Source organism: Syngnathus leptorhynchus, chromosome 16 (assembly GCF_054491065.1).
Source record: "Syngnathus leptorhynchus isolate UIUO chromosome 16, UIUO_Slep, whole genome shotgun sequence".
NCBI lineage: Eukaryota > Metazoa > Chordata > Actinopteri > Syngnathiformes > Syngnathidae > Syngnathus > Syngnathus leptorhynchus.
The window spans coordinates 1581028-1590706 of record NC_141210.1 but is presented as its reverse complement, the minus strand read 5'-3'; positions in this window follow the sequence as shown (position 1 = coordinate 1590706).

Here is a 9679-nt window from a genome sequence, read left to right as displayed (position 1 = left end):
TCAGTGGCGGCTGGTGACATCATTTCTAATGTAGACCAACCCGTGTCCCTCTTAGATATCATGAGGATTGGAGCTATTCCAAATAAGATATATTTGATTCCAAGCTGCAAATAAAAAATATTTATTAAGATGCTTCTATGGATCTTATTTTGCTGTCGGTGAAGTGGAAAATGGAATTACTCCAAAGATTTTTGGCAGTAGGGAAGCGTGGCAGTTGATAGAAAGCACCAAGAGTCCAAAAAAAAATATATCTTTAACAAGGCTTGGGACAATGTTTATTTAAAAAGCCTTTCTTCCTAAATGACTTTTTATTTGATGTGCAATAGCTTCATACTAGTGAAACTGCCTAGTATGAAAAAACAAAAGAATTGGGCCAACGCTGAGCTTTGTTGAACTTGCCCTATTTGTTCTTCAAGCTCTTTGTAAGGAAAGTTGAGTCACTCGTGTGTGAAACATTCACCAAATACTTGTGCCTCCTCCTCTTCACCTCTAAATTGTATGCAGAGCCTTAAAAAAATGCCATCAGAAATCCAAGAGTTGCTAATTGATCTGCTGTCTCGATTAGCTTATCTGCTAAACTTCCCACGAGGGCAACTTCATTCATTTCTAGAGTCACTTTAATTTTTTTTTTTCCAGTGTCTCGGGAACGTTAGTTCGCTCACACACTCTTTATTAGCCAGCCGTCCCTGATTATATTGAATCTTCAGCTTATTATTAGAAAAGAACAGCATAATATCACTTTGCCACGGGGCTCAGGTTATCCCCCTCAAATAACAAACTGACACTTTGAAAGTATTTTTCAGGTAAAGAGCCACATATTGTCCTCAGGAGTTGCAAACCAGAACCAAAGGAGAGTGAATGTTGTCGCCGGGTAAAATTTCAATTAACTGCTGTCAATTTAAAATCCCTCTGAAATTGCATGCAAAGACAAAATGGCACCTGTTATGCAAAAATACTCCAGCATTAGGGAAAGAAAGACATGTTTTGACACAATGCCACCAATTTGATTGTGTTGAGTGAACACGCTGTTATGTGCAATAAAAGCAATGTTAAGAAAAAGAACTGTTAGAATGCCTGTCTCAGCATTCTCACCGTTTTTGGATTTACCATGGCAATAGTCTCAATGCATTAACAATTTTTCATTTTGAAGTTTCGGGAAAAATGTCCTCAAATAATACAACTCCTCTTTTGATGCTAATGTAAAACCTACAAGACGGGCCTGAGGTTGCATAGGAATGTTAAGTGTAGTATTCTAACACTCAAAGACACTATATATATATATATATACGTAGAGTTTATATTTCCAACATATACCTCCTTTCTAAGCTTCATCTGGCGCACGCACGCCTCTCATTTCTCTTTTCAGTTATGACATGTGACCTTATTTCTACTTCCATCTCTAACGATGGATCACCACAAGTCGTGTTTTCTTCAATCTACTCTAACCACACAATGACACGACCCGAGCGAGCGCCAGCTCTCAACTGTGTAGTCGTCGGGTTGATGTCACTTACCTCGTCACTCAAACTGCTTTCAAATATCTGCTGAAACGGACCGATTCTACCTCACATCTCATTTCGGTGCAACTGCCCTCTCATCTGCAATAGGAAACACACGCCAATATGGAAGTTGCCACTTCTTTTGGACTCACATGCTCCCCTTCTCTGTATGCAAATTCATTGCAAGCTCTTAAAGTTTTTTTTTTTTATTGCAATGGGCCACGGATATGGAAAGCATACTAGAAACATATTGATGGCACTTTTGAATTGGGCCTCTTAATGACAGTGAGAAATGGGACTCCAGCAGGAGCCATTTTGGACTCAAGTCGATCGAGGTTAAATAAACAAACGGCAAGTCTGCAGGATTTGCCTCTGGATTCAACCAAACCAAGAGGAAGGAAACAACATTTAGTGTCATGTGACCTATGGCAAGCCATTAGCAAAGTTGGTGCACAAACTGTTTTCTGCCAAACATTGCTCGTATGATCAAACCTTACACAGCAGAAAAATCCTCCTACGTTTGAACTTTCTGGAAGAGGCCCCTCACAGAGGCATGGCCTTTAAGTGCCACCGCGCTTTGTTGCAACATTGCATGGTATTTAAATACACTGATTCAACACACACACACACACACACACACACACTCAAGCAGTGCAATTTCCCACTTGCCGTCTCCAAGGCCTGCTGTGATCTCACCTTTACTGTGAAGGAAAGTCACGCGGCAAGTGGCGACTGCTTCTGCTATGTTCATTTCACAGTCATTAGTCTAAATAAAAAAATTAAAAAAAAACACCACACATGGCATTTCTGCTCTATTTTTTGAAGCTCTTCATAGCCGGCAATCACAAAGCTGTCCCAAGTAGTCATGTAGCGCATCTTTGTTGATATTAGTGATGTCAATGCAAAGTCTCCGTTTTCTCAGCCTTCATATTCTGCCACTTTTTTGTTTGAAACTCAGGATCACGTCCCTGAGCACAGAGAGCACTCGCGTGTTCCTCCAGTTTAAGGACAAGAAACAATAAGGTTGGAGCAAGCAACCATAGGCCCTCCCTCACTCCCTCCTTCTCTGATAAACTATCACCAGCACCACAGAACGCACTGCCTTCAGCCATGATCACACGCACCAGCATAGCAGAGAGACAGACCAACAGTCAGTGGTCATCTTTTTTTTTTTTAACCAACAATTACATAACCGTAATTCCAGCTACTGCAAGGCCATGTTCAAACGACTCAAATACACAAGTTATTTTTTTTTTTTTTTTAACACCTCAGACTATCATCTTCAGTGTCTTATTCGCATGCAGAACTTTGGGAAATCAGATATATCTTATTCGGAGTTTGCAAGCGCCAACCAAAACATGGCTGAGAACCATGATAAGCTTTATATTTGTTTGTTTTTTTGCTAACATCATCTATTTCTATGCAGAGCCAACACTAGTTTCAGGGTATACAAGGTAGCATCCATTTACACAAGATTTAGGATCTTTTTTTCTTCATCCAAATAACTTACAGATACTGCTAAGAAAAAAAAAAACACCTCAAATTTGCATGCTGTGCTAGTGCCATTCTTGCACGCTAAATACTGGTCGTTGCTTTGTTATCCAAAAAATAACACCCTCCTGAGCTTGTAGTTTGTTAAGAATTTGACTTAAGATGAAGAAGTGTTATGGCTTTATCTCAAACGACAGCTTTGTGATGCAAACTTGCATGAGCAAAATAGATGTGTTCGTATGTAGACGTGTTCTTTTTGTCTCCAAAACATTAGCTGTAGTATAGCCAAAACGACTATTGTGGTTCATTTTGAGGTGAAAAATATAAAGTAAGCATACATAGCATATATATATATATATATATATATATATATATATATATATATAAAAATATATATGTCGTGGGAAAGTTGCTTTAGTAGCAGTAGTAGCAGTAGAATCGGCCCGTCACGTGTTTGAGCATGGCTTTCGTAGTACACTAGACAAGTGAGCTTGTGTTAGCCGTCGCCTCACGACAAGATATATTTTTTTTTTTGCTACTTTCCATTAAAATGGCAGAAGGAAATCAATTTTGCCAACCACTGACCACTGAACTATTCCCGTGTCTGTCACTTTGTATACTCATCTTGTTATACCTCATGATTACGATAGATTAAACTGTGAATTTATCGCCAGGCTATATAAATCCATTATGAAGTCTCACAAACTGGCTTTGAAACCGTTTTTACTTGCGCAGGGAAAATATCTTAGTCAACATTCTTGCTGTTCTGACCTTTTTTTTTTTTTTTTTTTTCGTGCTGTTCTGACCTTTTTTTTTTTTTTCGTCCACTTCAAATATCTTCATGGACGTTCGCCCTAAATCATTACAGCACTGATTAGTGGAGAAAGATGACAATCCTCTCTGGGAATATGTCTACTTGTGGAATGTGAAATTGTACAACACTCAACGTTGATGTTGACCATTGCGCGCCAATGTTCTACGTTTTATGCTCGGCTGGGTGAATTTGCAAAATGCGAGAAGATTGAGCGATTATTTTTTTATTTAAATATATGTGTGGAGTCAAGATGACAAAACCTGAGCAATGTATTGTAATTGTCTTGATTTTCATTCTGGTGTCAAACGTCTGTTTGTGTTCAATGTTGGTGTGATTTATAGTAAATGCAGTATTCATTATTGATCCGGAAGATCCATTGATAACTTTGTAAATTACAAAGTGTTCCTTCAGTCATGTATGGATCATGTGGCGTTCGTTTGTAGTGTCAAACCGTCAATACTAGTCAAGTGTCCGAGTCTAAAAAGTTGATTTTTTTTTGTTCCATTCCTAAAAACATGAAACGATTATCCTTTTCATGTCATCTTCCTTCTTAGACAACCAATAAAGTCAAAAAAGATACATTTAGGAGAATGTCTGAACTGCATGACAACCTTAAAAAATCCCAAATTTATGAAATTGAAATGGCAATATTATAATATATATATGACATATTTCCTTTCATTGTGGTTGTTGTTCTCCATAATGCAAGTCACTTATTAGCATAGAATTCCTCCAAGAGGCTCATGTTTACAATTTTTCAACTTTCATTTTATACTTGTACAATGAATCTGTTTATATCAGTGTTGTCCATTTCCAATACAATTCAGGTCGTTTTCCATTAAATAATTGTTGATTTTGACGGTTGAATTGAACGCGTGCCTGGTTTAGCTTGTTTGCCTGAGTGTTTGCTTTTCAAAAAAAAAAAACAACAAAAAATAACATGCTTTGGGATTTTTTGACATTCATCGGACCCTCAACTCAGGTCCGTTCTGTGTAAATTAAAGTATCGGTATCTCCAGTATCTCAATGTTGTGATAGGAATATTGCTGTTTGTTCAATTGACAGGTAGTATGAGAAACCGATTTGAATCTTTCTTTCCAAATTTGTACTGCTTTGTGCAAGAGTTTTTAATCCAACTGTTTAACTCCTGCTCCGCTTCCAGGGATGTAATCTGGACCGGTAACAAAAAAAAAAAAGGCGCATAGCTGTGTGCATCGCAAAGCATCTGTAAGATACACTATTGTGTCAATGTTTGTGACTCTAAAAAAAAAAAAGACGGCACTTCCTCTGTTCTAAGCATAAGCATGACATATGAAGCCATTCTTTGACGATTTAGCATCAGATGGCAGACTTTCCTTTTCTGCCTCAAGTCAACCAAGAGAGGACTGCACCATCACGTGAGCTGGAGTGCACATTAAAAAAAAAAAATAATCCTATTATTGGCAAAGAAGTACTGTGTAAATTTGGTCTCTCTGCTCTTTTGAAGTTCAATTACCTTGATTTCCAATCCCAGGCCAATGAATTGTGCCTTGAATGAGAGATTTAAGGACATAAGGGCCCAGACTGCTGATGATGAAGATGTCCTCTCTTGCTTCTCTTTGGTCCTTTTCACTGTGACTGTAAACTGCCCCAACTTGTCAGACGTCAAGGGAGGCCGTTTCCGAATGGCGAAGCACTCACTACTTTTTTTTTTTTGGGCACAGCGCGAAGTTGAATGTAAAAGTCTAAAAGGCCTATGAGTGTCTGAAGGTGTATTTGATACACGAGTGCTGCTTGTGGGTTTATTATGGGCACAGTTGTTTTGTCTGTCTTTTTTTTTTTTTCATTGACAAATCAGTGTGGCACAATCAAAGAATGGCTTCTGAAAAGCTATTTGTGTTTGTTGCTCTGTGATATCTATTTTCAGCATTATATAAAAAAACAAAAACATTTGGTATCAATACTTTGTTTGTTTTTTTTACGTTCACACCCAAGATAACAAAATATTTGATTGCACGGAAGTGATGAACTGATAATGTGGAGGAAAAAAAAGTTGGTTGGGTTTTGTTTTTTTTAGCATTTGGCCAATCAAAGATTAAGTAAACATTGTTTATTTATTTTTTATTACATCTTCAGTGCGCCATTTCTTTATTTTGCTCTTATTGGCATTATGAGAAAAAAAATACAGGATGGAAATCATCCACTGCAGGCATAATAAAACCATGAAATCACAAACAATATTTACTCACTTTATATTCGAACATATTGGTATCGTGAAGGCCAAATACGAAAAACGAAAGGTTTCTTTTTTTTTTTTTTTACTTCTGCAGGCATCAAAACAGATTTGTTTTTGGTTTGAATAGTGGAATGCAAAACATCCTGTTAGCAAAACCACAAATAAATGTGGCGTGCAAAAATCAACATTATTGGATAGGCATTAAAAATTCTCAAACAACTGTCTTTTGTTGGGACAGACGTTTGTACATGTCAATAGCAGACACAAAAAAAAAAAAATTGTTAGCTTGACATTCTGATATAAACAGCATCAACCAAAATAGCAGATTTTATTCTCAACTCTCAAGAGATTTTAGCTCAATGTGCTTCATATTGGATGAATTCCATGTATTTTGCTTTTTCTTTGCCAAGTAGAAAATGAAGAGCATTCAATGCGTCAACATCCGTAATAAAAAGAACAGAATGTACAGCACAAATCCAGGCGTGTTTAGTTCTGAAGAGGCGGTTTTAATCTTAACCACATCTCACACGCGTTATCACAATTAACACTAAGTACATAACTGCTTTTACAATTGTACAACTTGTGTAGGTCATGTTGTAGGTCACGCCCCTTTCCATTTGCTATCACGCAATCATTTTTTGTTTTGTAAGATTATTTGCAAAATTGGAAGGAAGGAAAAAAAAAAAAACCCTAGCTCAGTACATTTCCAAGTCAGGCTGCATTTTCATCCTGACAAAAAAGACATGATCATCTCTTACCAGTCTTGGCTCTGGCTTTCCCCCCCCCCAGCTTTCTGCTAAAGCAGATTTGTAGCTCTTGCAAAACTAAAATACCGAAATAGTCCATAGTGAGTAGTAAGTATGATTATGACTCGTCCAGTGTGTATCTCTTAATGACATTTCTATCTTATTGATTAAATGCAATTTTATTATTTCAGGGAGACATTGGCAAGTGTTTCATCCACCTGTGTGCCCTTGAAGTCAAATGGAAGTGACCTTTTTAGCAGGACCTATGCAGCATTTTTAGGAAGAGGAGGCTGATTTGGAAGCTGTTGTATGGCTGATGATGTAACAAGAGGCAGTTTTAGCTTCCACCAATCTTGTCTTGTACTGACAAACACTTCCCCAAACCCGCCTCCTTGGACACCAACCAAAAACACTCCAGGCCACAGCTGTTATAGAGCAGACTTCCTGTCACGGAATATGTGCCTTCTTATCTTTTTTTATTTTTATTCTCTGAAGAATTGGATAGTGGCGGTACTAGGGCACATTGAATTTGGTGGAAATTGCACTTGGTGCACCTCAGTTGAACCAAATTTTGTATTTCTTCTTCTAATTCTAACCTTGAAAACCCCCGAAACGGAGCTGTAATTTCTTTCTTTCAAAAATCGGACATTTGGATAATAGAGATCTTTTTCAACTCACGGTTCTCATAGCTCTTTCATTATTGTTCCCCTTGAAAAGTTCCAAACAGCGTCATCCCCACCCACCCAGGTGGTATTACCTCTCTGCTGCGATAAGGGGGATGATGTCAGGCCAAGCACATTTGAAAATACAGCCAGAGAAATTGAAATTGCTGCTATAATTCCAAACCCCATTGGGTCTTTTTCTCAACTAACCCAGGCAGCCATGGTTGACCTGCACTGATGGAAAGTCAAAATGGAGATCTCAGAAGCAAAGGGTGTGGGTTGCCGTAAGCATGTGTTTGTAATTTTCACTTGTACTGGGAACACGTCATCGTTAAGCCGCCGCCATTTACTTGTGGTATTCATCGAAATCCCTAATAGCTGCCTCACGGGTACATTTTCAGAAAATAAGCAGACAACAAAATATTTTCTTAGTGCTTTGATTTCACTCTGAATCCTTGGACAGGCTGTCGAGACAACCAAGTATTTGTACTATAAAAGCCTTCTTTTTTTTTTTTTGCTTACACTGCATTGTCCCTTGGAAAACTTTGGTCCTCCTCCTCCTCCTCCTCTCTTTTCCGTCTTCACCAACCTTGACACGAGCAAAATGGAAAAAAGAAATTAGAGGAGAGGAGAGGAAGCGAGGGCAATTGGAAAAACTAAGAAGAAAAAAACAAGGGCATTACTTTTGCCAACACTTTGTCCCAACACTGTTGCTACATAAAAATGGAGACGATATCAGAAGTCCAACCAAGGAACATGAAGTGGTAAAGAGACACACAGGTGAGCTGCAAAAAAAAGCGCCCAACACCATATGTCTCTCTCTTCCTATCTCCATCCTCTTCTCCCAGGCCGCTCAGATGTCAACGAGTGTCACCAGGGCGGTGTCTCGGGGAAATCCGAGTCGCTTCCCCAGGTCCGTCCGCTCTCAGCTGCTAGTGGTTTGAGTTTTTCATTGTGAAAGCCGATATTGTCATATTCGTGAATGGAATTTGATGTCTCGGCAGCTGTAAATGTTAGCGTTGATTGATGGTAGTGAATGCTGCTTTCGACATTTGCTCATGGTTGCAGCTGTAGAAGCCATCCACAGTAGGATGGAAGTGATGAATAGGCTTTGGCTTTTCCACCTTCTAAGTGCTTGATTGGTTGAATATGAAATTGGATATGCTAGGGCTCAGCCTGCCCCAGTTTTGCCCATGAAATCTTCCTTCTGTGGCATCTTGCCATCTGGTTCGTTGTCAAGCAGGCGCTGCCTTTTCTTGTCCTTCAGTTTGGTGTTGTGGGTTGTTCCTTGTGATGCAGCCAGGATTCTGCCACTTTGCCAACTTGAGACACTCTAAGGTCCTTGGGATGAAGCATTTTGACCATGACATCATCATCAGCGTCATCTCGCCAAATTGGTTATGTTGGATTTGTATAACAGAGTCAGGTTACGGCACCCGGTTTAGAGTCTCGTGACCTCCCCGACCCCACGTGAGAAAGGATCCACTTGATCCAAGAACTGCAATCAATGAAATCAAAACAGTAAAACCATTCGCCAAGTGTTGTTGAGTCTATGTGAAATCATCATCATCACTAAATAAGCACAGGCATACAAAAACGCGTGCCTGCCCCTCCTCCACAAATCCATTCATGCAGACTCTATTACGTAAGAGTGTTAACCTGCTCCCCTCACAGATTTGTCCTCGTCTCAACTCGGTGCGTCAGAGAAGGATACAAAGAGAGTCATCATAAAGAAGGGCAGACCGTGCATAATTTGGAAAAAAGAAAAAAAAAGTATGTCAACGGAAAGAAAACAATTAAGAAGGAGCTTAGCCCAATCACTGAAGCCCAAACTTTGGAATGCACGCCTATACACTAACACGCCTTGATTTGCAGCCCTGCAGGGATTTCATTTCCTTGAGGTTCCAGAACCTGTCCTACCTACCTACCTCCTCTTGTTAACTTTAGAAACAATACCCTGAATTAGTGTATGTGAATGTATCCCACTTTAAATTCCCACAGCATGAGCAGTACAGTACAGAAACAGGAACATCAACTAGATTGACATCATGGCAAACGATAAATAGCAAACATGTGACGACACACTTCTGGTCTAGTGTTTAGGCTGGATATAATAAATGGAATGGATTTGATACATATGCAAACAAACAGTAATCCTGGGAAATAATCTTTTTACTCTGTAATGAGCACCACTGGAGATTAAACATCGTGCGATAACATTTGGTCCAAATCTAACCTCTACTGGAAACCTC